General features: G+C 41.6%; 1 pseudogene; it reads left to right on the top strand.

Annotated features, from left to right (window-relative positions):
• The first annotated feature begins 510 nt into the window (after nucleotides 1–510).
• On the top strand, nucleotides 511–27262 carry LOC125133354 (transcription initiation factor IIE subunit beta-like; annotated as a pseudogene).
• Nucleotides 27263–27519: the final 257 nt, after the last annotated feature.

Raw genomic sequence — 27519 nt, 5'->3', positions numbered from 1 at the left:
ATTATTGATGCACCATCCTCTGTTACTGAATCACAGTGGCCCCTGCTCCCATCTATAAACTCTCCCAGACCCAGGATATCCACCCACTCATCAGTGAGTGACAGGCTTAGATTAACCCCATAATTCACACAACAGCAGCTGTTTGAAAGGATAAATCATATCCTCACAGCAAAGCCTAGACTAAAAAAGCTCAACCACTTACTAATGGTGAACTGCCGAGAATTTCGAAAAAAACCCTTCTTGGCTATGACTTCTGACGATTTTTGATCTTGCACATCGGTACTTGCTGGTTCCAGTGGCAGGCAGGGCCAGAGCCGAGTTGCCTCCTGGAAGCCACCGCCACCTCCCCCACCACTGCTGCCAGTGCTAGGACCCCAACCTGGCGGGGCAGCGCTGGGCATGGGTGCGTTCGGGCGTGGGTGCTGGCCACGAACAGCAAGTGGTGGCCAAGCTAGCAGGGATGGCTGGTGGTGGCGGGGGTGTGTGGGACAGCCCTTCTGGCTCAGCAGTATGGATCCAAGCCTTTTGAGAGAATGAGCTCTTTCCACTCCTGTAGTAGAAAAATGCTCGGTATCTTCTGAGTCATCACCATCATCATACAAGAAGAAAAAAGGAAAGCTAGAACATGGAGGATCATCAGGCTTTAAACAAAATTCTGACCATAGCAATGGATCATTTAACTTGAAAGCACTATCAGGAAGCTCTGGATGTAAGTCTGGCATTCTTGCTAAGGTTGTGAATTACATGAAGACAGGGCATCAGTGAGGAGATACACATCCTCTTACTTTAGAAGAAATTTTGCATGAAACACAACATTTAGATATTGGACTCAAGCAGAAACAATGGCTAATCACTGAGGCATTAGTCAGTAATCCCAAAACTGAAGTAATAGGTGGAAAGAATGCCTTAAAGCCCAACTACAACTCGAAAGATAAGAAGGCTCTGCATGGACCTAGAAACTATGCTAAGTGAAGTCAGCCATACAATGAGACACCAACATCAAATGTTTTCACTGACATGTGGAATCTGAAAAAAGGACAAACTGAACTTCTTTGCAGAACAGATGCTGACTCACAGACGTTGAAAAACTTATGGTCTCTGGAGGAGAGAGTTTGGGGGGTGGGGGGATGTGCCTGGGCTGTGGGATGGAAATCCTGTGAAATCAGATTGTTATGATCATTATACAACTACAGATGTGATAAATTCATTTGAGTAATAAAAAAATGGAAAAAAAAAAAAAGAAGGCTCTACTTAGTCTCTTAGATAAGCATGACCAGCGAGGCCTAGGAGGAATTCTTTGAGAAGACATAGAGGAAGGACTCCCCAATTCCCAGAAAGCCATCAAGGCTTTAGGGGACCAGATACTATTTGTAAATCATCCTGATAAGAAGAAAATTCTTTTCTTCAATGAGAAAAGCTGTCAGTTTTCTGTAAATGAAGAGTTTCAGAAACTGTGGAGGAGTGTCACTGTGGATTCGATGGATGGGGAGAACACCAAAGAGTATGTGAAGTGACAGGGTATCTCTTCCATGCAGGAATCCGTACCGAAGAAAGTGGCCCTTATTCAGAGAAGGAAGGAAAAAGCCTTCTCCCCAGAAAAAGCGACGGTTTAAGACTCACAGTGAGCACTTGGCTGGGGTGCTGAAGGGCTACTCATTGTGCCTGGCAAGTAGTGAACACTTTTGTCTAAGACCAAAGAGTTAGAAAGTCAAGATCTTCCTCGTTGACGCTGGGACGTGAAGACTGGCCGTCTCCCTATTCTCCTTCTGAGGACTGAGGAGAGGAGCATTTGAGTTTACAGAACAAGTGCAAATCACCAGACTCAAAGCTTATTGTAACTAATGGGCTAATGAGAAATGTGCTATTTCCTGTTACCCCCGGGTCACTTCTTGGGGGAAAGGCACTCAGCATGGCATGCAAGTGTCTTTGCTATTTATCTACTGATTCCTGGTTCCATTTTTCCTCTTGTATTACTTTAGAACAAGTTTGCCAATAGTCTTGAATGCCATATTTTTTTATTCCAAAAGAACATACTTATATTAAAATCATCTTAGAAGAAGCTCTAAAAAAAAAAGTGCTTGCTGGTTCACAGTGTTTCCTTCTGTGGTGAAGTAACTGTTAAGTGTTCTGTCTAATGTACTCCACAGAGTGAAGGATTTCCACTTTGGTCTTGTCATAATGATCAAGTAATGAGAAGATTAAGCAAGCCTGCCTAGTTTATTAAAGATTAATTCTATTAAAGTTTTGACTAAATTAAAGCCACATTAACTAAAACCAAAGAAAACACAAAATCAAACCATAACTCTGGCATCACTGCTTTTTATTTCTGTACTTTCCAAATAAATCTTATGACCAGAGTGCCTTTGCAGTACACGCTGTGCTATGCATGTTTATTGCCATGCTGATGGGCTGTTGTGGCTGTTTATACCATAAGAGGCACAACTGGAGGCTGGTCTTCTCAAGCACAGAAGGAAGTCTCAAGGCTCAAAGGAAGCCCTTGTTACCCTACAAATATATTCCATCTGTTCCTGGAAAAGTCAAATAAAATCAGTCCCTTGGTGACTGATTTTGTGTCAGTTTTATGGGTTTAGATAAAAGTTAGCATTCTACCAACAAATGGGTTGTTTTAAGTGTGTTAGACGGTCAATCCCATAACCATATAGGATGGCATCCCAGTTCCCAAAGGAAATGGATGCCATCCTATATGTCACAGCCTCATCTCCTGATACATGTTGGTTAAGACTATTTTTCTATACCATGGAAAGTAACATATAACTGGAATGTTGGCCTTAGAAAGCAACTTTGTGATTGGGGGAAATTTCAGAACACCCTTAGATAGTGCATCTATTATAAATGGTTTAGTTCTGCAACACTCAGAGCGTAAAAACTGGGTCAAACAACACATGAACCAAAAAAATGCCCCTGGCTGACAGAATGTGGGCAGGCTGTATTCATTGCTCATTTCTGTATCTACCAGCATTGTTGGCTTAATGTGTGATTTACACAGAGCTGCATACTCTCTAATGGGTTTGCTCCAGTCTCCATTCAAGAGGCCATATTGGGAGATAACGCTGTGCAGGGACCCCTCAATTTCCCATGGGGTGGGTTATGCTGATATAGTGAGACAGCGTGCAGGAATTTCTTCTGTTTCTTTTATCATGTCCTTCCATGTGGTTCCTCTTCCAGTTACTAAGAAGCAATGTGTTGCCTTGAAGGGAATTAGGTTGTTATCACAAGAATGCAAAGAAAAAGAAATAGCCCAATGCTCTTTTTGTGTGTGTTCAAAGTAGACTTTTTTTTTTTTTTTTTGCCTGTTTGTTTGTTTGTTTTCTGTTTCTTGGGCCGCTCCTACGGCATATGGAAGTTCCCAGGCTAGGGGTCTAATCAGAGCTGTAGCCGCTGGCCTAAGCCAGAAGCACAGCAACGCAGGATCCGAGACACGTCTGCAACCTACACCACAGCTCACGGCAACGCTGGATCCTTAACCCACTGAGTAAGGGCAGGTATCGAACCCTCAACCTCATGGTTCCTAGTCGGATTCGTTAACCACTGAGCCACGATGGGAACTCTTCCAAGTAGACTTTTAAAGTCTAGATCAGAAATAGTAGCTTTGAAAAGGCAATGTTTTTGTTTTGAAAATTAATGAATGAGGAAAAGGCCCTAGAAAATAAGAATGTGAAGACTCTGACAGAGGAGTAGCACAGCAATAACCTACAGTAACAGGCGGAAGGAGGACAGAGAGGGTAGAGGCCACCCTGTCCCAGGTTCATTGTGGCTGAGAGGAGAAGAGGGTAGACTGAAGTCCAATTGCAGAGGGTTTGCGGGTTCAGGGATGAGGGGACCTGGCCTGGGTTTGCTGGTGGAGGGTCGGGCTCATCATGGAGAGACAGCATCCCTCACCAGCAGTGTGGAGGCATCAGAAAGCCCAGCCAAAGCCTGCAGACCCTCCGCTGCCATGGCCTGGGCACCGAGCATCACTGCGCAGGGGCATATTGCTGTGCTGCCTTCGTAGTCTCTGGTGGTAGCTCAACTGCTGCTCTCATCTCTGTGGACCCACCCGCAGAACAGATGCTCACCTGTTCCCTGAGACTCTTTGAACCCTAATTGGAAACTCCCCCTTTCAGTGGCCCAGAGTGTTGTAAGCATTTCCAAATGGCTTGCAGAGTCAGACACAAGATAGAAGAATGAAAACAAAGAGGAGTGGAAGGTTATTTTTAAAGTCCTTTTTGGGGTCAAATTTTTTGGAAGACCTGAACCGGAAGACTAGCAGTGGCAATCAGGCCAGTGGTGGCTTGAGACTTATGTGAGGAGCTACTGTGAAGAAAGTTCTAGGATCTGTTAGAAACAGCGAGGGGGGGTGAGGGAGGAAAGAGGCAGAGACAGGAGCAATGAGATCTCAAGCAGGTTCATCCACCGACAGAATGGCATAGAGTACTGAGCAGAGAGAACACAGGCTCCCCTGGCAGCTTAGGGAGCAGCTAGGTAGGTAGGGAAAGGGGTAGTTTCTATTTTTAGCACATTTCTATTTTTAGCACAGGTTCCTGCTGGAGTAAGAAACAGAGAAAATACAAGTTATGTTGTTAGAATTTAACAGTTTCTCCAGCTAATCTTGTCTTGTAGCTTTGTGTTTCATTTTGTATAGTTACCACCTAAAACTCCCCCTTCCCCTTTGATAACCAGAAGTTTGTTTTCTATGTCTGCGAGTTTAATTCTGTTTTATAAGTAAGTTAATTTGTATCATTTTTATTCCACCGATAAATGCTATCACATATTTGTCTTTCTCTAGGTCTATCCATGTTGCTACAAGTGAAATTATTTCTTTTTTTTTTGTCTTTTTGTCTTTTTGTTGTTGTTGTTGCTATTTCTTGGGCCGCTCCCACGGCATATGGAGGTTCCCAGGCTAGGGGTTGAATCGGAGCTGTAGCCACCGGCCTACGCCAGAGCCACAGCAACACGGGATCTGAGCCGCGTCTGCAACCTACACCACAGCTCACGGCAACGCCGGATCGTTAACCCACTGAGCAAGGGCAGGGACCGAACCCGCAACCTCATGGTTCCTAGTCGGATTCGTTAACCACTGTGCCACGACGGGAACTCCTATTTCATTATTTTTATGACTTAGTAATAGTCAATTGTGTGTGTGTGTATGTATACACTATATCTTTATCCATTCCTCTGCTGATGGCCAGTTGGATTTCTTCCATGTCTTGGCTATTGTAAGTAGTGCTGCAATGAACACTTGGTGCATGTAATTTTTTTTAATTACTCAATGAATTGATTACATTTATAGTTGTGCAATGATCATCACAATCCAATTTTATAGGATTAATTTTCTTTACTATAGTTGATTTATAATGTTCTGTCAATTTCTCACAGTTATATGTGCATGTACTTTTTGAATTAGGGCTTTTATCTTTTCTGTGTAGCTGCCCAAGAGTAAGATTGCTGGATCATATGCTTGCTCTATTTTCAGTTTTTTAAAGAATCCCCATACTGTTTTCCATAGTGGCTGCACCAGTTAACATTCCCACCAACAGTGTAGGAGGATTCCCTTTTCTCCACACCTTCTCCAGCATTTATTATTTGTACACTTCTTGATGGTGGCCATTCTAATCAGTGTGAGGTAATACCTCACTGTAGTTTTGATTTGTACTTCTCAAATAATTAGTAATATTGAGCACCTTTTCATGTGCCTGTTGGCCATCTGTATGTTTTCTTTGGAGAAATGCCTATTTTGATGTTCTTCCCATTTTTAATTGGGTTTGTTTTTTTGTGTGATATTGAGCTGCATGAGCTGTTTTATACTTTGGATATTTAACCCCTTGTCAGGTTGCAAATATTCCATAGGTTGTCTTTTCATTTTGTTGATGGTTTCTTTTGCTGTACAAAATATCTTAAGTTCAATGAGGTCCTATTTGTTTATTTTTGCTTCTGTTTCCATTACTCTAAGAGACAGATCCAAAAAAATGTTGCTGTAATTTATGTCAAGAGTATTCTGCCTATGTTTTCCTCTAGGAGTTTTAGAGTATCCAGTCTTACATTTAAGCCTTTTTTTTTTTTTTTTTTAGTATATTTTTGTATATAGTGTTAGAGAATGTTCTAATGGAGCTCTCCGGTTTTCCCAGAACTTATCGAAGAGAGTGTCTTTTCTCTATTATATAATTTTGTCTCCTTTGTCATAGATTAATTGACTGTATGTTCATGGATTTGTTATTTTCCCAAGTTGTTTTTTTGTTTGTTTGGTTTTTGGGTTTTTGTTTGTTTGTTTTGTCTTTTTGCCATTTCTTGGGCCGCTCCCACAGCATATGGAGGTTCCCAGGCTAGGGGTCTAATCGGAGCTGTGGCCACCAGCCTACACCACAGCTCACAGCAACGCCGGATCATTAACCCACTGAGCATGGGCAGGGACCGAACCCACAACCTCATGGTTCCTAGTCGGATTCGTTAACCACTGCGCCATGACAGGAACTCCCCAAGTTGTTTTTGCTATTCACAGTCTTTTGTGTTTCCATATACCTTTTAAAATTATTTTAGTTCTGTGGAAAATGCCATTGGTAATTTGATAGGCATTGCATTGAATCTGTAGATTGCCTTGGGTAGTATGGTCTTTTTTCTTTTTGTGTTTTTAGGGCCTCACCTGAGGCATGTGGAGTTTCCCAGGCTAGGTGTCAAATCAGAGCTATAGCTGCTGGACTACAACACAGCCGAAGCAATGCAGGATCCAAGCCATATCTGCAACCTACACCACAACTCAGGGTAACACCGGATCCTTAGCTCACTGAGTGAGGTCAGGGATCGAGCCTGCATCCTCATGGATACTAGTCAGATTTCCACTGAGCCACGATGGTAATTCCCCAGTAGTATGGTCATTTTAACAGTATTTATTATTCCAATCCAAGAACTCAGTACATATTTCCATCTGTGTCATCCTCAGTTTCTTTCATCAATGTCTTATTGTTTTCAGAGTACTTTTATTCCTAGATATTTTGTTCTTTTTGTTGTGGTAGTAAATGAGATCATTTCCTTAATTTCTCTTTCTGATGTTTTGTTGTTAGTGACTACAAATGCAACAGATTTCTGTATATTAATTTTGTACCCTGCAACTTTGCCAAATTCTCTAATGAGCTCTAGTAGTTTTCTCTTGGCATCTTTAGGTTTTTCTATGTATAATATCATGTCATCTGGAAACAGTGAGTTTCAATTCTTTTTTTTTTAGGGCCGCACCCAAGGCAGATGGAGGTTCCCAGGCCAGGGGTCGAATCAGAGCTGTAGCTGCCAGCCTATGCCACAGTCACAGCAACACAGGATCAGAGCTGCATCTGTGACCTACACCACAGCTCAAGGCAACACTGGATCCTTAACCCACTGAGTGAGGCCAGGGATTGAACCCACAACTTCAAGTTTACTAGTCAGGTTTGTTAACCACTGAGCCACAATGGGGGATGCCAGTTTCAATTCTTTATTTCCAATTGGATGCCTTTTATTTCCTTTTCTTTGATTGCTATGGCTATCTATGGTGAATTAAAAATGGTGAGAGTGAGCTTCTTTTTCTTTTTCTTGTTCTTTTTTTTTTGTCTTTTGTCTTTTGTCTTTTTAGGGCCACACCCATGGCATATGGAGGTTCCAAGGCTAGGGGTCAAATCAGAGCTACAGCTGGTGGCCTATGCCACAGCCATAGCAATGCCAGATCTGAGCCATGTCTGCAACCTACACCATAGCTCACGGCAACACCAGATCCTTAACCCACTGAGCGAGGCCAGGGATCGAACCCTCGACCTCATGGTTCCTAGTCAGATTCACTTCCACTGTGCCACAATGGGAACTCCTCTTGTTCTTGGTCTTATAGGGAATACTTTCAGCTTTTCACTGTTAATTATGTTAGTTCTGGGTTTGTCTTATGTGGCCTTTATTATGATTAGATATTTTCCCTCTATGCTGACTTTCTGGAGAGGTTTTTTTTTTTTTAATCATAAGTGGATATTGAATTTTATCAAAAGCTTCTCCTGCATCTGTTGAGATGATCATATGATTTTTTGTCTTTGTTTTGTTTTATTGTCTTTTTAGGGCCACACCCATGGCATGTGGAAGTTCCCAGGCTAGGGGTCGAATCAGAGCTGTAGCTACCAACCTATACCACAGCCATAGCAATGGCAGATACAAGCCAGATCTGCAACCTACACCACAGCTCATGGTGATGCCAGATCCTTAACCCACTGAGTGAAGCCAGGAATCGAACCTGCATGGATACTAGTCAGACTTGTTTCCACTGAGCCACAACAGGGACTCTCTAGCCTTCAATTTGTTAATGTGCTCTACCACACTGATTGATTTGCAGATATTAAAGAATCCTTGCCTGAGATAAATCCTACTTGATTATGGTGTATGATTCTTTTAATGTATTGCTGGATTCAGTTTACTAGTATTTTGTTGATGATTTTTGTATGCTCATCAGTGATATTGGCCTGTAGTTTTCTTTTTCTGTGATATCTTTGTCTGGTTTTGGTATAAGGGTGATGGTGAACTTATAGAGTAAGTTCAGAAGTGTTCCTTCCTCTGCAGATTTTTGGAAATTTTTCAGGAGGATAGGTGTTAACTTGTCTCTAAATATATGGCGAAAATTTACCTGCTAAGCCAACTGGTCTTGCGCTTTAGTTTTTTTTGAAAATTTTAACATTACTGATTCAGTTTCAGTGTTGGTAATTGATCTGTTCATATTTTCTATTTCTTCCTGGTTCAATATTGGGAGGTTGTACCTTTCAAAGAACTTTTCCATTTCTTCTAGGTTGTCCATTTTATTGGCATATAGTTGCTTGTCGTGATCTCTTATGATCCTGTGTTTTTCCATGGTGTTGGTTGTAACTTCTTTTTCATTTCTGATTTTATTGATTTGGGCCCTCTCTCTTTTTTCTTGTTAAGTCTGGCTAAAGGTTTATAATTTTTTTTTTATCTTTTCAAAGAACCAGTTTTTGTATTTTGGGGGGTTTTTTGGCCATGGCTGCTTCATGTGGAAGGAAGTTCCTGGACCAGGCATTGAACTCAAGGCATGGCAGTGACCAGAGCCACTGCAGTAACAACACTGGCTCCTTAACCCACTGTACCACAGAGAACTCCTCAAAGGCCCAGCTTTTGGTTTCATTGATTTTTATTTTTCTTTCTTTTGTTTTTAGTCCATATTTCATTTATTTCCACTCTGGTCTTTATGATTTCTTTCCTTCTGCTAATTTGTGTTTTTTGTTTGTTTTTCTTTCTCTAGTCCCCTTAGATGTAGGTTCAGTTATTTATTTGAGATTTCTCTTGCTTCATGCAGTTAGAGTATTGCTGTAAACTTCCCTCGTAGGACTATTCTTGCTGCATCCCATAGGTTTTGGATTACTGTGTTTTCATTGTCATTTGTCTCTAAATATTTTTTAAATTTCCTCCTTGATTTCTTCAGTGATCCATTGGTTGTTTAGTAGCATATTGTTTAACCACCATGTGTTTGTGGTTCTTGCAGTTTTTTTTTTTTTTTCTTGTAGTTGATTTCTAGTCTCATAGCATTGTGGTCAGAAAAGATGCTTGATATGATTTCAGTTTTCATAAATTTACAGAGGCTTGGCTTAGACTATGATCTATCCTTAAGAATGTTTCATGTGCACTGCAAAAGGATGTGAATTCTGCTGAATTTGGATGGAATGCTCTATATACATCAATTAAGTCCATTTGGTCTAATGTGTCATTTGATCTGTCCATTGATGTAAGTGGGGTATTAAAGTCCCCTACTATTATTGTGTTACTGTCAATTTTTCCTTTATGTCTGTGAATATTTGCCTTTATATATTAGGATGCTCCTATGTTTGGTGCATATATTTTCTAGTTGTTATTTCTTTTTCTTGGATCGATCCCTTGATTATTATTTAGTGTCCTTATTTTTCTCTTGTAACAGTCTTTATTTTAAACGCTATTTTGTCTGATATGAGTATTGCTACCCTGGCTTTCTTTTGATTTCCATTTGTGTGGCATGCCTTTTTCCATCCCTCTCACTTTCAGTCTGTATGTATCGCTAGATCTGAAATGAGTTTCTTGGCAACATATTTATGGGTCTTGTTTTTGTATCCCTTCATCCAGTCTATGTCTTTTAGTTGGAGCATTTAGTGCATTTACATTTAAAGTAAGTACTTATACATTTGTCCTTATTGCTATTTTGTTAATTATTTTGGATTTTTGTAGGTCTTTTTTTTCCTTTCCTCTTTTTGTTCTCATCTCTTGTGATTTGATGACTATCTTTAATGTTACGTTGGGGTTCCTTTTTATTTTTTGCCTGTGTGTCTATTATAGATTTTTGGTTTGTGGTTACCATGAAGTTTTTGTATAGCAGCCTCTGTGTGTGTGTGTGTGTGTGTGTGTGTGTGTGTGTGTGTGTGTGTGTGATTGTTTTAAGCTTCTGAACTCTTAATTTCAAAAGAGATTTTGTTTATTTATTTATTTTTCATTTTTTGGCCATGGTATGTGGAAGTTCCTAGGCCAGGGATTGAACCCACACAACAAGTGACCCAGGCCACTGTAGTGACAACACCAGATCTTTAACCCTCTGTTCCACAAGATAACTCCTCAAATGCACTTTAAAAACTCTGTATTCTTTTCCACTTATGAGTACTATTTTGTTCTCGTATTTTACATGTAAGTGTTTTGTATATCCCTTAACTATTTATTGTGGATACAGGTGATTTTACTACTTTTGTCTTTCAACTTCCCTAGTAGATTCATATGTGAATGATTTCCTACCTTTATGTATTTTTGCCTTTACCAGTGAATTTTTCATTTTGTAATTTTCTTGTTTATAGTTGTGGCATTTTCTTTTTCACTTAGAGAAGTTCCTTTAACAATTGTTATAAAGTTGGTTTGGTGGTGCTGAATTCTTTTAGATTTTGCTTGTCTGCAAAGCTTTTGATTTCTGGCCATGAGGTTTAAGAGGAAGTAGTATGCAAAACCTCTAGGAAGTTATCAGAATGGGGAGGAGGATGTCTTTCTCTCCCTTTCTTCTCCCTGTTGTCTAGTATGTAGAGGTGATGACTGGAGTTGAAGCAATCATCTTGGACCATGAGATGAATTTGAGAATGGAGAGTATGGAGAGTATGCATACTGGAGCAATGACGTTAAAGGACTCTGAGTCATCATAGCAGATCTGAATTGCCTATGTGTAATGCTATGAGAGAAAAAGAAACTTTTATGTCATTTTATCTGCAGGTTTTTTTTGCATTTTTCATTCTTATATCTGAATGGCATTTCAGCTACTCTTCTTCCATTCAGTCTTGACTCTCACCTTTGGTCCTTTTCTCAGAGATAAAATTGTCAACATTTTGGTGGCATATGTTTGCTCTTGCCCAGTGTTTCAGTTTATCTATTTAATGGCACTTATTGCCTGCTTGGCCTTGCCACACTTCACTATTTATGCATGTCTGTCCCACCCAGGAGAGTCCCTGGGTCAGAGACTCTCATCTTAACCATGTATCAGAGTTATCTATGAAGCTCTGTAAAAACAGGTCAGAACCCACTACAGACACATCTCATCAGAATTTTTGATTTGGAACAGGTTTTTCTGATAATGATTTAGAGTTGATAAACACTCACCTAGTGAGTGCTGAGCATTCCATGTCCAGTGGAAAGCCCCATGTAAGACAGTAAATATTTCTTAAATGGAAGGAAGGAAGGAATGAATGATGAAAACTTTGGAAGTGATATTTTTCTATTTAATCATTGGAAACCAAATAATAAGAAACAAAGTCAGAGATCATTCAAAGAAGTTAAATAATTCCTTTGAGACAATTTCACTTCTTCCAATTCTGAAAAGCCATCAGAAGTATCTGTGTGTTCATATATTGAAAATGTCTCTAAGCTTCACTTCTTATGTGACAATGACTAGATGTTTAGAAGTTTTGTTACTGAAACTTGCCTTATTTTGGTGTCCTCAATTTCCAAGTAATGCATTGTAAAAAAGTAAAATAGACTTTCTTTGGAGGGCACTCACACCTTCATTGTTTCACTTACTATTCAGCAATTATGAGGCCTGTGGAGCCGGAGAAATACTCAGAAGAAACTTTTCCAGCCTAGCTGTCCTCCCCTTTATTCTGATGGAGTTACAGGTTTGGAGTCTGGATTGAGGCAGGCAGTACTGAATCAGAGTTTCTGAAGGTCACTTGCACCTTCACCCTGGGCAGTTGTCATGGAGCTGTGAAGCATGAAATTTTTCTGAAAAAAATTGAGTATAGACTGATCTGAGCTTTGTTAAAGTCTGGGTCAACTGTTCCTCCATGGTGACTATGTCAATGGCAGATTCAGAAAAAGTTATGCTATTCATTCCTCACTTTTTCTTGGTAAAATGAAGGTAGGCTAGAAAGCCTAACATGGTAATACAATGTCCCAGGACTTTAACAATGTCGTGAAAAAAAGGCCAAAAAAGTCTCTGTGGTCAAAATGACCTGGGTAGATCAATGCCCCTTAAGACTTGGCGTAAATGTGTCAGAGCCATTCACCCATTGGCAGTTCTTGTTAAGAGCAGAATAAATACAAAAGGGATATCACCAATGGCCTGAGGGATTGGGGATAAGATAGCAGGTACTGCTGAAAGAGTGTAGATGGCCATGGGGGGAATTTAGATGTGTGAGTAGTTCTGAGTAGCAGAGTATTCTTTGACACGACACAGTCCCTTCAGCTGTCTGGTTCTCACCCTCTCCCTTGTTTGGTCAGTAGTCACATGGCAATCATTTCCTATGCACTTCATGTGCCAGGCCACCATGCTAAGTTCTGAATATCTCTATCTATCTATCTATCTATCTATCTGTATGTATGTATGTATGTATGTGTATACACACACACACACATACAGGTTTTTCTGATAAAGATTTAGAGTTGAGAAACACTCACCTAATGAGTGGTGAGCATTCCATGTCCACACACACACACACACACACACACACACACACACACAGCCCGTGGGCTCAAATTAGAATGGGTCTCTCTCAAACCCTCCCAGCAACCACAAGGCTCTTTTGGGTCAGTGATAGCTGATGTAGTGTTCCCAGTGTCACTTAACTCTATGTAACACTTATGGCCTCTGGGGAAAGTTGGATTAGGAATAGGGTGGGCACAAATGTTCAGGAGCTGATGCCCAGACACCATAGGGCAGAGGTAATTGTCAACGTGGAGGGCTTTCTGGGGAGAGAGGGTAGCAGACACCACAGGGGGCACCAATAGATAGGCTGTTTTTACTGGGGGGTGGGGTGGGGCTCTACTAAAAGGCAGTAAGAACAGAGATGGGTTGGGCACAGAGCATAGCCTTAGTGATGGAGTGGCTGGTCAGGAACTGGCACATGGTAAATAGGCTGGTCAAGACTAGAGCCAGAGGAGCAGGTCAGAACAGGAAAGCCAACACAGCATCTCAGGCTGGGTGGGGATGACGGCCTGCTTCTTCAGTCACTTATTAAAAAATATTTGGAGTTCCAGTCATGGCTCAGTGGTTAACAAACCTAACCAGTATCCATGAGGATGTGGGTTCAATCCCTGGCCTTGCTCAGCGGGTTAAGGATTCAGCGTTGCTGTGAGCCATGGTGTGGGTTGCAGACATGGCTCAGATCCCGAGTTGCTGTGGCTGTGATGTAGGCCGGCAGCTGGAGCTCCAATTCGACCCCTAGCCTGGGAACCTCCATATGCTGCGGGTGCAGCCCTAAAAAGACAAAGGACAAAAGACAAAAAAAAAATTATTGTTAAGTATAAAGGGGAACAACATTTTCCACCCCAAAATGTGTCTCTTTGGCAAGAGGATTGTTTTAGGCTGGTTATTTTTAAGAAACAGAAGCCTCAGAAAGTCTTTCTTTTAATCTCCCCCTTTACTGCCTAAAAAATTTTAGGTAAAGGGCTTGGTCCAGGAAGGGCACCATCATCACAAAATGTGGGCTGGGTGGGGTGTGGGGGAGACCTGGCAGGAACTGGAGACCAAAACCCTCTTTGTGTCCTTTTTTTTTTTTTTTTTTGCCAAATATTTGCTTTTCCCCCTCTATGTGAACTGCCCTCTGAAGTCCCATACAAGCCTCGATTGCCTAACTCATCCTTGGCCCTCCTGTTCTTATGGGGCTCCCATTTGTACATAATTAGATTTGGTTTTCCCTTATGTCCTACACAGTTTATCGGGACCTGGCCACCTCCACAAGCCTCAGTTTATCCCAGGATTTCTCTCAAGTTCTATTTCTAGCCATATTGGACATCCTTCAGATGCTAAGCCCTTCAGGTTGCCCATATTTAAGAGAGATACTTTAGATGGTGGTCTATAGATTTTCTTTTAGAAGATGTATATGTGTGATTTGATTAGCTTGGTGCAAGTGTTAGTAGCTTAGGGGGTCAGGGCAAGGGCTGAGGCTGGCATTGGGACTATGGTTGGGGTTGAGTTAGGGTTATGGGTTATGGCTGGGATTTAGGCTGTAGTTATGGTTTATTGTTTATAGTTTATAGTTTCTGGTCTGGTTTCCAGGTTTTGGTTCTTGTCAGTTTCAGGTCTCAGGTTTGGGCCAGGGCTCAGGGTTAAAAGGTAAAGGCTAGTGGCTAGAGTCCCAGCTCAGGCTGGGCCTTGGAATATGGCTTGAGGATTTGGGTTAGGGCCCTTCCTGGGTACAGGGATTTGTGTCTGGGATTGGGGTTAGGAGTTCAAGTTTCAGTTTCAGGATTCAGAGTTTTGGTATTCAAGTCTGGGTTTGGTTACAGGTTCAGTTACAAATTCTTTTACCAATTAGGGTTAAAACTTAAGGTTAGGGTTTGGGTTATGGTACCATCTAGGATATGAGTTAGGGTATGGGTATGGGTCAGGGATAGACTAAGGCTAGGGTTTAGGTCTGGAGTTGGAGTCAGTGTCAGGGTTTGGGGTTATTGTGTGATATTTCACACTTCTTTCCATATAAAATGTTGCATGAATTCCAAACAGGATAAACATTTGGAAACAGAAACCAAAAATCACTAGTAAGAGAGAGGAAACAGAATACTTGTATGTGGTAATTATGTTATTACACAAAAAGGATTCTAATTCAAAGATTACTTTCCATTGGTTAAACGAAAAAGCACATCTCTCAAGTTGATGTCCAGAAATCAGTACTATGTACACTGAAATAGCATTAATAAGGCAGGTATGTGAGGGTTTTCTTCCACTCAATTTCAGTTAGTTTACAGTAAATGGACCCTAAAAACTGAATTTTTCATTTTCTAATCACGCACTAAACCCTCCATTAAAAGAGAAACAAACCCAATGGAGTTTGATATACTTTTGTGCATTATATTGCATATTTAACCTTAGTTCATTTAGTAAAAAGTCCAATAGAGTCTTTAAATTCCAATCACCAAGGTATTACTAGCTCTTTATCATTAAAGATGGTTACTAAGGCAGTTACTTTACCACAACTGCCAAGGACCAAATTCCTGAAAGTAAGCTTGTATTTTTATTCCACTTAATAACTAGCCTTTAGGGAGTTCCCATTGTGGTGCAGTGGAAACAATTCCAACTGGTATCCATGAGGATGTGGGTTTGATCCCTTGTCTCACTCAGTGGGTTAAGGATCCAGTGCTGCTGTGAGCTGTGTTGTAGGTCACGGATGTGGCTTGGATCCCATATTGCAGTGGCATAGGCCAGCAGCTGTAGCTCCAATTTGACCCCTAGCCTGGGAAATTCTATATGCCACTGGTGTGGCCCTAAAAAGCAAAAATAAATAAATAACATTTGTTAAGTTGATATTTTGGAAAGGTGCATAATTTAGAATTACCTTATTAAATTGTTAGTTATTAATTAAATTACTTGTGGATACGTGTGTGTATATATATGTGTGTATTGTATATATATATTATTGTATATATAATACATACAACTTAAAAATAGATCTGGATTCATCAAAGAAATATGTTACATACCAGTATATGTGAAGTATGTGGAATATTTTGGGGGATGTGAAAATATTGTCATTGGTTTTCTCTTCTTTAATCCTTCAATCTGGGTGGGGAGAAGGACAGAAATGAACATTTTAATGATTACAGATAATGAAATGGGTTACTGTTTGGGGATGTGGCTCAGCCAAAATTCAAAGAGAAGACAAATCAGCTGTCCTAGAGTCGACAAGGGAGAGCAGAAAGTTTGTCATTTGTGGAGCATGATAATGTGAGAAAAAGAATGTATACATGTATGTGTAACTGGGTCACCATGCTGTACTGTAGGAAAAACTGTATTGGGGAAATAACAATTTTTTTAAATGTTGGTAATAAAACAAAACAAAAACAAAAACACAAAAAAAAGAAAGTTTGTCATTTGTATCTTTAACTCCCCCTTCCCTCTCCAATCCACCAGTAATCCTACATGATTCTACAGCCAAGTGACCCTTCTTCTCAGCATCCCCCCCCCCAATTCCCACACCACTCAGTATCTTTCTAATGGTAGCCTCGAATCTAGTCAGACCTACTTAGTCCATCCTAAGTGCTCCTGAGGGTCACTGTCCCCAAATATCTCCCTATGCAGAGAGCATCCCACACTTACGTATTAGTTCCTTGGCCTAATGCACAAGGTCCTTCTCGACTGGTGACTGACCGGCTCACATTCACAAAGCAAGTCATTCCAGAGCCACCTCCTGCTCTGAGGTTCACCTCCGAAGTCCACATGCTTATCCAAAAGGCATTCCGTAATCACGAATTTGTCTTCTGTGAGGCTAGCTTCCTCAGGCAGCAACAGGACTGCATCTTATCCATCTTTACGTCCTCGGTGTTGTGCCCTCGAATGATTAACAATGACTTTAGTAACTTTGGAGAATGTGTACCTTGAAGGTGGTGTATGCGTCAGGATCCAATCGGGAAAACAAAGCCCACACCAGGCAGTTCAATAGAGATTTCAATAGGGAGAACAAGCTGCAGATCTTGGAAGGAAACCTCTGAATGTAAGCTAGATATTTAAGCAACAAATAAAGGACCAAAATGCAAACTCAAAGTGCACAAAATATTTACTGTTGTTGTTTATAAGAACAGTGGGTTTTTTTTTTCTTTTTCAAAAATCAAGGCTTATAAGACATTAATTCTACAAAGTCAGAGCTCTAGGATCTTGGCCAATATTTCATTTTTAAACAAAATGTGCTAGTGTCTTCCCCTGTTTGTTTGTTGTGACTGGTGCCTGTTAGAGGGTGACTGTAGATTGGAAAAGAACTAAAATGTGGCAAAAGCCAGAGGGCCTTGGAACAAAAATTAACATCATGAAACACAAAGCTTCAAGACAAAAATAGCTGGAGGAACTGTTAAATTGTAACAACATAACTTATATCTTGTTCCCGGGGGCTCTGTTAGTGGATAAACCTGCTTGAGAGCTCAGGGCTCCAGCCTCTGTCTCCTTATTCCCCATGCTTCTAACAGTGCCCATGGCATGTACAAGTTCTCAGGCCAGGGATTGAACCTGCACTACAGCAGTGACATGAGCTGTTGCGGTGACACTGGATTCTTAACCTACTGTGCAACAAGAGAACTCTTCTACCTCTGCTTTAAGCACCACTGCTATTTTGTTTGCCTGCGCATGCACTGGTATACCAATATTTAACTCTCTGTGTCCCATTTTTTCCAATATCTAAGGTATTCTTGGTGGTAAGGCGTCTAAATAGACCCGATCCTTCTTAGGCCACTGCACAAGTCTCTTGTACACTGCTGCCATTTCATAAACACTCTAGTAAAGAGATAAAGTGCTTCTAGGACCCTCTTATTCCGGAAAATATAAAGACATGGAGGAAAATCAAACTCAGAATTACTTTGAGTCATCTGAACACTGAACACAATGGAACAGTAAAAAGTCAAGTTCTAGGAGTTCCTGTCGTCCCTGGCCTTGCTCAGTGGGTTAAGGATCCGGCGTTGCCATGAGCTGTGGTATAGGTTGCAGACGCGGCTCGGATTCAGCGTTGCTATGGCTCTGGTGTAGGCTTGGCAGTTTCAGCTCCGATTCGACCGACCCCTAGCCTGGGAACCTCCATATGCCGCGGGTGTGGCCTTAGAAAGGCAAAAATAAATAAATAAATAAATAAATAAATAAATAAATAAATAAATAAAAATTTAAAAAGTCAAGTTCTATTCCATCAGAGAGGAAATGTTAATTCTACTGCATGGAAATTGTGGAAAAGAATACTTAAATTGCTCAGTAATGCATGTTTTCCTTTGTTTCTCTTTTTGTTCTCAAAGCCTGTACTAGCAGGGTAATTTGTCCACGGGGAAACTCACTGAAGGGCTGTGTTCTCATTAACACATAGTTTAGTGCTACTGAATAATAAAATGGGAGAGGGATGGTTGTCCAGAATAACCAGAAAGTAAACAGCCTAGCAAATAGTTAATTGACTGAGATGGGGGGGTGGTGAGGAAACCCAGTTCTGCTCCCCCCAAACCAGGAACAGAGAGGCAACTGCAGGTTAATGTCAGCAGAAAGCTGGGTCAACCTGAGGAATAGTGATATTACCGAAGGAGAAAACGTCCTGCGATGAACAGGAGGGGGAACACCCTGGTCGTGATGACTAAGCAAGATCCTCCCAACAGACCCTAACCACCCCACCCACGAGTCTGCTTCTGTAAATTTGCTTCTGCATCAGCAGTCCTGTTTGTTCCCGCTCGGCAATCCTAATCCTGCCTATACCCACTCCAGTCCATTCTGCTGTCCACAGACCCGGAAGAGCTAGCCCATAAAAGTCTTGTGAAACCCTTCCTCGGGGCTAAGACTCTGGAGAGTGATCTCCTCTGAGAAGGTTGGTGTAATAAACCTGAGTTCTCCAACTCTCCGAGTGCTCACGTGGTTTCTCAATGGGTAGAAAGAGCTGCTGGAGCTGAGGCACTGCAGCCACAGGGCTGCTGCTGCTGGAGCTGCCATAACATGCCCAGCCCTAAGGGGGGCAGGGATGCCTATGGTGAGGTGTGACCAAAGAGGGAGGGTGTGTGGCAGGAGGAGACATGGTGGTGAGTCAGCAAGTGCTGATATGGAGAAGATGCACAGACAGATTCTGACTTCTTGCAGTTCCTGGCTGGTGCTGCCCATCAGCCAAATCCGGAGATACGGAAGCCAGGGGTAGAGGAATGGCTGGGCGAGGGCTTTACCCGGCAAAGAGGCACATGGCTGACACAGGCGAAGACACTTCAGGGACAGATGATGGGCTCTGTGATGCGAGCTAGAAACAGACATGGCACAGAAGGGTGGGAAAAAAAACTGTTCAGGCTGGAAGGGACATGCAAACATGTGGGCTTCTAGGGACAGACATTTCAACAAGTAGGGTGAGGCCATTTAGGCGATTTCTTGGAACCTAGGTGGAAGAATTTATACATAACCTCACTTAAGGTTGGAAGCAGAAAACACTAAGTGAGATCTTTAGTAGAATATAAACATATCATGGATTCAGTAGACTCTAGAGGGTCTAGCAAATTTGAACATTTGCTAAGCGTATACTCAAATCCTAAGGATCAAGAAATAAAGTCTTGACATCATCTCTCACAAACTCATTCTTCTAAAGAGGCAAGTACCAAACTCACTTGGTAAAATCTGTTAGGCAGGTGAACACTATCGAAATCCCAACAGAATGTGTGGTTTGTGCATGTTTTCTCCCGGCCTCTATTCCTTGCTCTTACCATCCTCTTCCGAGGGCATTTAACAGAGCCTAGGTTTTTAATGTTGATGACTTCCAACGTCTCCATCTCTTTTTAGGGATAACGTTTCTGGTGTCATCTTCAAGTCTCTTTGCCTGGCCCTAGATCCCTAATTTTCCCCTTAGAAATCCCCTGTTTTGCATGGAAGTGTACGATGTATTTCCATGTTTGGTGGGGGTCTAAGTGTCAAGAGCAAATGTCTTTTGTTTGCTTGCTTGTTTGCTTATTTGCATGTTTTGCCTGTGGCTGTCCAATTGCCCTACTCCCATCGGAAGAAAAGGCCATCTTTTTGCTTTTCCATGTTTGCCAAAATTCAGCTGAGGTTGAGCATATTGTTTGGGTCTCTGTTTTTTCCATCAGTTGATGTTGTCTTTCTGTCAACATCACACAGTGGTCTCTGGATAAGTAATTGTTATATCAGGGTACTCTTATTATTATTTTTTTTTGTCTTTTTGCCATTTCTTGGGCCACTGCCGTGGCATATGGAGGTTCCCAGGCTAGGGGTCGAATCAGAGCTGTAGCCACCGGCTACGCCAGAGCCATAGCAACACGGGATCTGAGCCGCATCTGCGACCTACACCACAACTCACGGCAATGCCAGATCCTTAACCCACTGAACAAGGCCAGGGATCAAACCCGCAACCTCATGGTTCCTAGTTGGATTCATTAACTGCTGAGCCATGACGGGAACTCCAGTTCTTTGAAATTATTGTCATCATTATGGTCCCTTTGTTTATCTGTATATCTTTTATTTATTTATTTATTTATTTTTTAGGAAAGCACCCACAGCACATGGAAGTTCCCAGGCTAGGGGTCGAATCGGATCTACAGCCCCTGGCCTACACCACAGCCACAGCAATGCCGGATCCCCAACCCACTGAGCGAGGCCAGGGATTGAACCCACATCCTCATGGATACTAGTCAGATTTGTTTCCGCTGTGCCATGATGGGAACTCCCTATCTGTATATCTTTTTAAAGAGAAATATGTATACTTTTTTTCATTTTTATTCATTTTAATGCCAAAGGAAGTTCTACAACCAGTTTTTTAAAAATAGAAGTTCATCATTCATCATCAACATTTACCTCGTTTCAAACACACACACTCACGTGTGCATAGTATTACATTGTACAGATGTACTGGACTTGCCTTGTTTCATAAATGGCTATTAGTTCCTTTCCTTGTTTTGTGTTATTCTGGTCAGTCATGCTGAAATTGATATTCTAATTGCCCTTGTGTTCCACACGCACCTATTTGTTGTCTTTGGACTTTGTTGTGGTCTGTGCAGAGACAGAGTATTGTTTCTACTTGCATGTGGTCAAATGTATCCATTATTTCCTTTCTGGCTCCTGGGATTTTTGTGTCATCTTTGTTTTTTCTTTTTTTCTTTTTTTCTTTTTTTGCCTGCTCTGCGGCATACAGCCTTTTTGGGGAAGACGTTCTCCACTGGAAATGATAGAATCAAAAGCAATTCATCTGAGGTTGTTCCCTGAGTACTTGCCTGGCTTTGGTTTGACAGTCTGTGTCTGCTAAATTTTCTCTAAGTCCCTGCTTTCTCCTGGGAAGCCCAGCAACACACGCATGCTGCTATGTGCTATACACTAGAGCTGTATGCTTTACAGCTATATATGGGCCCTCCTGGTGTGGTGAGGCTGACCTCTGTGGGTATGTTGGTAGGTGGGGCTGCCCACCCTGCACCCACCCACCTGCCTGACTGCCGGTTTGTGCCTCCAAAGAGGCTGCTGCCACTGGTGGGGCAGGGCTGGGTCGCAGGGCTGGGTCCCATGTCTGCACGCAGGGAGGGGTTGGGGGCTTAGGATTAGTCATTAACTTCTATCAGATATGAAATGGGCAAATATTTTTTCTAACTCCATAGGTTGCTTTTCTCACTCTGCCTATTGTGTGTTTTGATGGTCAGAAGTTTTACATTTTGATATAGTTTGCCTATTTTAATTTTTGTGGCCTGTGCTTATATTTTCATATCCAGGAAGTCCTTGCTAAATGCAGTGTCATGAAGATTTCCTCCTGTGTTTTGTTCTTGGGAGTTTTTATGTCTCACATTTAGATCTTTGATCCATTTTAACTTGATTTTTGCATATGGTGTATATTTTTATAATAAAATATTGTAAGAAATAAAACTGAGCTATAGCCACTGTGAAGACTAGATATGATCCTAAAAAGCATAATGAAAGAAGCCAGACATAAAGGAGAGCATTATGTATGACCCTATTGAAATCAACTTCAAGGAGTTCCCTCTGTGATACAACAGGTTTGACAGTGTCTCTGAAGCAGCAGGGTTGTGGGTTTGATCCTCAGCCTGGTGCAGAGGGTTAAGGACCTAGTGTTGCCACAGCTGTGGTGTAGGTAGCAGTTGTGGCTTGAATCCAATCCTTAACCTGGGAACTCCATATGCCGCCAGGCAGCCAAAAAAGAAAAAAAAAATTAATTAATTTCAAAAACAAGCAAAATTGGATTTCCCTTGTGGCACAATGAGTTAAGGATCCAGGGTTGTTATCAGACACAACTTAGAATAGATTTACAAGGAGATCCCGCTGAATAGCATTGAGAACTACGTCTAGATACTCATGTTGCAACAGAAGAAAGGCTGGGGGAAAAATGTAATTGTAATGTATACATGTAAGGATAACCTGACCCCCTTGCTGTACAGTGGGAAAAAAAAAAAAAAAAGAAATATATAAGAAGGGAAAAAAAAAAAAAAAGGATCCAGGGTTGTCATTGCAGTGGCTCAGGTTGCTTCTGTGGTACAGGTTCAATTCCTTGACCTGGGAACTTCCACATCCCACAGGTGCAGCCAAAAATCAAAAATTTAAAAAAAAAATTAACTCAGAAGTTAGAAATTGGCTTTCCTTGGGTTAAAGAGGACTGTAACCTGGGATGGGTGCATTAGGGGGTACCCAGAGGCTTGGTAATGTTCTATTTCCTGTATGTACTGGTTACCAGTTGTGTTCTCTTTGGATAATTCATGAAGCAACACCCATGATTTCCAGACTTTTTGATAGATAGGCTATGCTTCAACTTGAAAATCCATTCAGATGATTATAATCTTATTTTCCGGTTATTCTCAGGGCAAGATAGCATAGGGATTGATGCAAGATGCTGAAGTACAGGCTATAGATTAGAGATTAATATCCTGTATCTAATGCGTTTCTCTCTCAAAACCTTGGCCAAGTATCTAACTCTTGGGATGTCAGTTTCTTCCTCAGTAAAATGGGTTGATTGTTATATCTCCTTCTCAGTTATTGAGAGGATCAAATCCTTACTTATATACAGCAAGAACTAGATAAATACTCTCCAGATGGCAAATCAAGGACAGCACTGGCAATCCAACAATTTTCCTGGTTGGCAGCTTGAATGCCTTTAGTGAAGGACAGACATTCATGTCACAGTCATGGTATTTCTCAGAGCACAGCAGTTTTTATTACTGGAACTATTAATAAGGAACTTCAGATTCAATGTTTTTTTTTTTTTTTGTCTTTTTGCCTTTTTCTAGGGCTGCTCCCGCAGCATATGGAGGTTCCCAGGCTAGGGGTCTAATCGGAGCCGCAGCCGCTGGCCCATGCCAGAGCCACTGAACACCAGATCTGAGCCTCGTCTGCAACCTACACCACAGCTCACAGCAACACCAGATCCTTAACCCACTGAGCAAGGCCAGTGATTGAACCCCAAACCTCATGGTTCCTAATCAGATTCGTAACCACTGAGCCACAATGGGAAATTCAGATTCAATTTTTAAAAGCCTCTCAAGGCTAAGAAGCCAAACCATAGACTCACCACCATATTTCCCCTGCAATACTTAGATATGAGTAAATTTCTCTCTTCTCAATGTCTCCCAGATATCCTAAGGTTCCTGGACCTGTCATGAAGTAAACTTCCTTTACTCACTTGTAAGCCTGGGAACCCTGTCAACCAAGTGCCAGACAAGTTATTGTCAAGGGCTTTTGTAAATACTGACTCCACAAAACCAACATAGTTACTGAAAACTGTCTGGTTCTACCTGGTTCTATACACATCTTTTGGAATAAGACATTTCAGGAAAAGCCTTGGTAATAAAATCAACCTTTCTAATGTGTCCTGTTACAAGGAAGAAAGATTATTATAAAACTTAGGCAGATAATTTGATTGCCATGAAAATAATACAGTTGACCCTTGAACAATGTGGGGCACCAACCCTCTGTGCAGTCAAAAATCCCACATATAACTTAGACCCCTCCTACCTGTGGTCCTGCACCCTCAGATTCAACCAGCCCAGGATGGTGTGGTACTGTAGTATTTACTAGTGAAAAAAAATTCTGCATATAAGTGGACCTGTGCAGTCAAATCTATGTTGTTCAAAGGTCAACTGTTCTCAATAAGAGTTTCTGAATTCCAGAAGCTTTATTCGGAAAAAGAGATAAATATTTCATTTTCATTTACAAAGGTATAATGTATTAAACTGTTGCAAGTTATAGATAGCCTGTTGAAAAGGATAAAAGGGGTTTCTTAATCTGGAAAATAGATCACTAAAGCACTAGTGTGGTGAGGAGGGGAAGGGCCCTCCCAGGACAAAGGGAAGGCAATATCAGCACCTATAGCGCGTGTGCAGTTTGTAACAATGTAACATAACCTGAATCCATGGGCACAAGCATATCTATAACCATCCACTCAGATTACAGAATATATGTTACCTTATAAGGGGGAAAAAGAGATCAAAGTGTAAAAGTAAAAAATAACAGAGGGTGTATAAGACAGTGGCCCACTGCATTCCAGGCTCAGCCTTTGGATATGAATCCGGTGAGCCAGTGCCAGCATGAATAAATGCTGCTTCCTGGCAAAAAGGCCTCAGTGTCCTGTCTCCCTGTAAGTAAGTCCTGCAACACTAGCATATTTCCAATAAAACATTATAAAATTATAAATATCTTCATCAGTTCCTTTAGTCTCATGTAATTAACTCTTATTTTCCTTGATGTGAAGTCAGCAGTTTTAGGAACCCATCAACTTCTCAACTAAATCCTTCCTTTTTTGTTGATGATGAAGCATATTGGTTTGTAGATGAATGTGATAGCTTTCAAAAAGCATCAGAGTAAAAATATAACTATGAATCAAAAAGGCTTAAAATGGCTGGGGTTAAAGACCTGGTGAGATGTCACTTTAATGAAATTGACAAGGAAATTTGGTTGTAACTTTTTAAGATAATAACTGGAATTATGAGTGATTACATTATAACAGATTATATCATGGGTAGTAAAGACAAAGGCAAATTTCTAGGAATTTCATACAACTTTGGAAACACATATTAATAACATATATCTATAAAATAAACTAAGAGCAAACATTGCTCCCCCCAAAAAAATAGTAAATACAATTTTATAGGGTCTCATGTGGCCAGAAGGAGGTGGTGCCCCATTTAGAGGGGTGATTATGATGTCAAGGAGATCTTCTATTTCGAAGTTCTGAGACTGCAGGCTTATGGAATCATCAGTTTTCTTTCTCCTACATATGGGTGCTGCCAGTCTCCTTTCTTGCTAGTGAATATTTTATGATGCATAAAACATTTGCAAAATTGCACTGTGTGCCTTTCTAGTTCCTGGGTAGACTTCTTTTGCTAGTCAGTTCTTTCAAGGTTGCCTTCACCCAAGGGTTGACCTGTAGCTCACTGGATTATACATTTATTTATTTTTTTATTTCTTGATTTTTAGGGCTGTACCCATGGCATATGGAAGTTTCCAGGTTAGGCGTCTAATTGAAGCTACAGCTGCCAATCTATGCCAGAGCCACAGCAATGCCAATTCCAAGCCGCATCTGTGAACTACACCACAGCTCACAGCAACGCCGGATCCTTAACCCACTGAGCAAGGCAAGGGATTGAACCTGCAACCTCATGGTTCCTAGTTGAATTTGTTTCCACTGTGCCAAGATGAGAACTCCAGATTATACATTTCTACAGGAGGACCTGTCCATTCCGTGGTAGGAGCCATGACCAGTGGTGAAGACACACAGCAGCAGTGGGCATGTCTTAATTTCCCCCTGGTAACGTGCATCTCACCATCTATACTAAGATTACTCAATTTGAAAAGCATTGGGGTTAGTTCCTATGTTTCTGAGGATTTTATAAATATTATTTATTATAAGAACTTAAGCCATTTCAAATAGACCTTTTTTTCTGGAATTTCATGAATTAATATTGGCAATACCAACTGAAGGTAGAAAATGTGACATATAGAACATACAGATGTACATAGACATATCATCATAGAGACAAATGCAAATAGATATATCTTTTTTTACCAAAATTTTATCCACGAGTCGGTAAAACTGAGTAATTTAAAATCTATTTATATAAAATAGTTGGCTCTGAATTGTGTTTCTGGTAGATGGAACAAGAAAGGTTACTCACTAAGAAGAGCTAAGGGTTTTACCTAATATTTGTAGGGAAAACATTTGAGATTTGGACTTGTCCTGGTATGTAATCTTACGGATGCCATGGACTAAAATCTGGACAAAGGAATTTTTGGAAATAATTTGTGGCTGTCTTGGTGTGGTTTTTGTTTTGTTTTGTTGGTCTTTTTGCCATTTTCTTGGGCCGCTTCTGTGGCATATGGAGGTTCCCAGGCTAGGGGTCTAATCCGAGCTGTAGCCACCAGCCTACGCCAGAGCCACAGCAACTCGGGATCCAAGCCACATCTGCGACCTACAGGTCATGGCAACACCAGATCATTAACCCACTGAGTGAAGCCAGGGATCGAACCCGCAACCTCATGGTTCCTAGTCGGATTCGTTAACCACTGAGCCACAACGGGAACTTCTCTTCTTTCCTGAGTGTAGGTAGGACAGTTCTTTTTCCAAAGCCTAGACATGAGAAGAAAATGGAGACTTTGATATCAATAAGAAGGGTGGGTGGGATTTAAATTCTTCCTAGAGCCACGTTTATGTTGTGTATGGATGGGATTAGCAAAGACGGTTGTTTTTAGTTCTTGGAAGACTTGTGTATCCTACTCAATGATACTTCAAGAGGCTGGCCTGCCCATCCAACTTCACTATCTTAAATTCGCTTTCTATCAAAGAGAAGCTTTCCAACTAAGATGTAAATCAGAAGATTCCTATGTGCAGATTTAGAGCTGTGTGCCTTTGGAGGTATTTTCCTAGATCCTTCCACGAAGGCTCCACATGCTCTCTTCCTCAAGCATGTAGTTGCATCTTAGCCCAGGTGGGGTCTTAGCAGAGAGGACCTCCAGAAGAGCTCCTCTGAGGCCCTCAATATCAGCCTCCAACTGGGCCACGTTTTGAAAAATAGCAGGAGGCCCTGGCAAAGGATCTAGCCATAATTTTGAACTAATTTGGTGTAAGCTGTGAAGTTTGCGTCTGCATTTATTTCATGCCAAATAGTTTTCAATTGATTGTTTTTTAACGCTTTTTAGACAAGCTTGGGAATATCGTTTCCATTTCAGTCTGATTTCCACCATCTAGTGGATTCAGCAGTTCGGCCAGCAGGGGCGCCGTGTCGAGTGACCGTGAGGGAGGCGAGGCCTGCACTTCCCGCCCTGACCACAGGGGGCGAGCTCCTCACGGACCCACAGCGAGGTCCTGGCGGGCTGGGCTCCACTCCACTCACCTGAGGGCAGTCGTGTCTGCTCAGTGCGCTGGACCCCACGGCGGTGTTTCTGCAGAGGGGCCTCCGTCTCCTGGGGACCCACGGGGGACTAGGTCAGGACCACATGGAGCTGCATCCACCTGATGGGAGCCGGGTTCCATGCTGACCAGGCGACGAGGGAGGAAAAGGCGAGGAGACGTGAGGGAAAATGGGGAGAAACTTCCCGCGTGCGGCTGAGGGCGGTCCCTCTTCAGAAGACGCAGGAAGGGCTCGATGGGAAAG

Source organism: Phacochoerus africanus, chromosome 8, assembly GCF_016906955.1.
Source record: "Phacochoerus africanus isolate WHEZ1 chromosome 8, ROS_Pafr_v1, whole genome shotgun sequence".
In the NCBI taxonomy this organism is placed as follows: Eukaryota; Metazoa; Chordata; class Mammalia; order Artiodactyla; family Suidae; genus Phacochoerus; species Phacochoerus africanus.
This window is presented reverse-complemented; position numbering and strand designations above follow the sequence as displayed.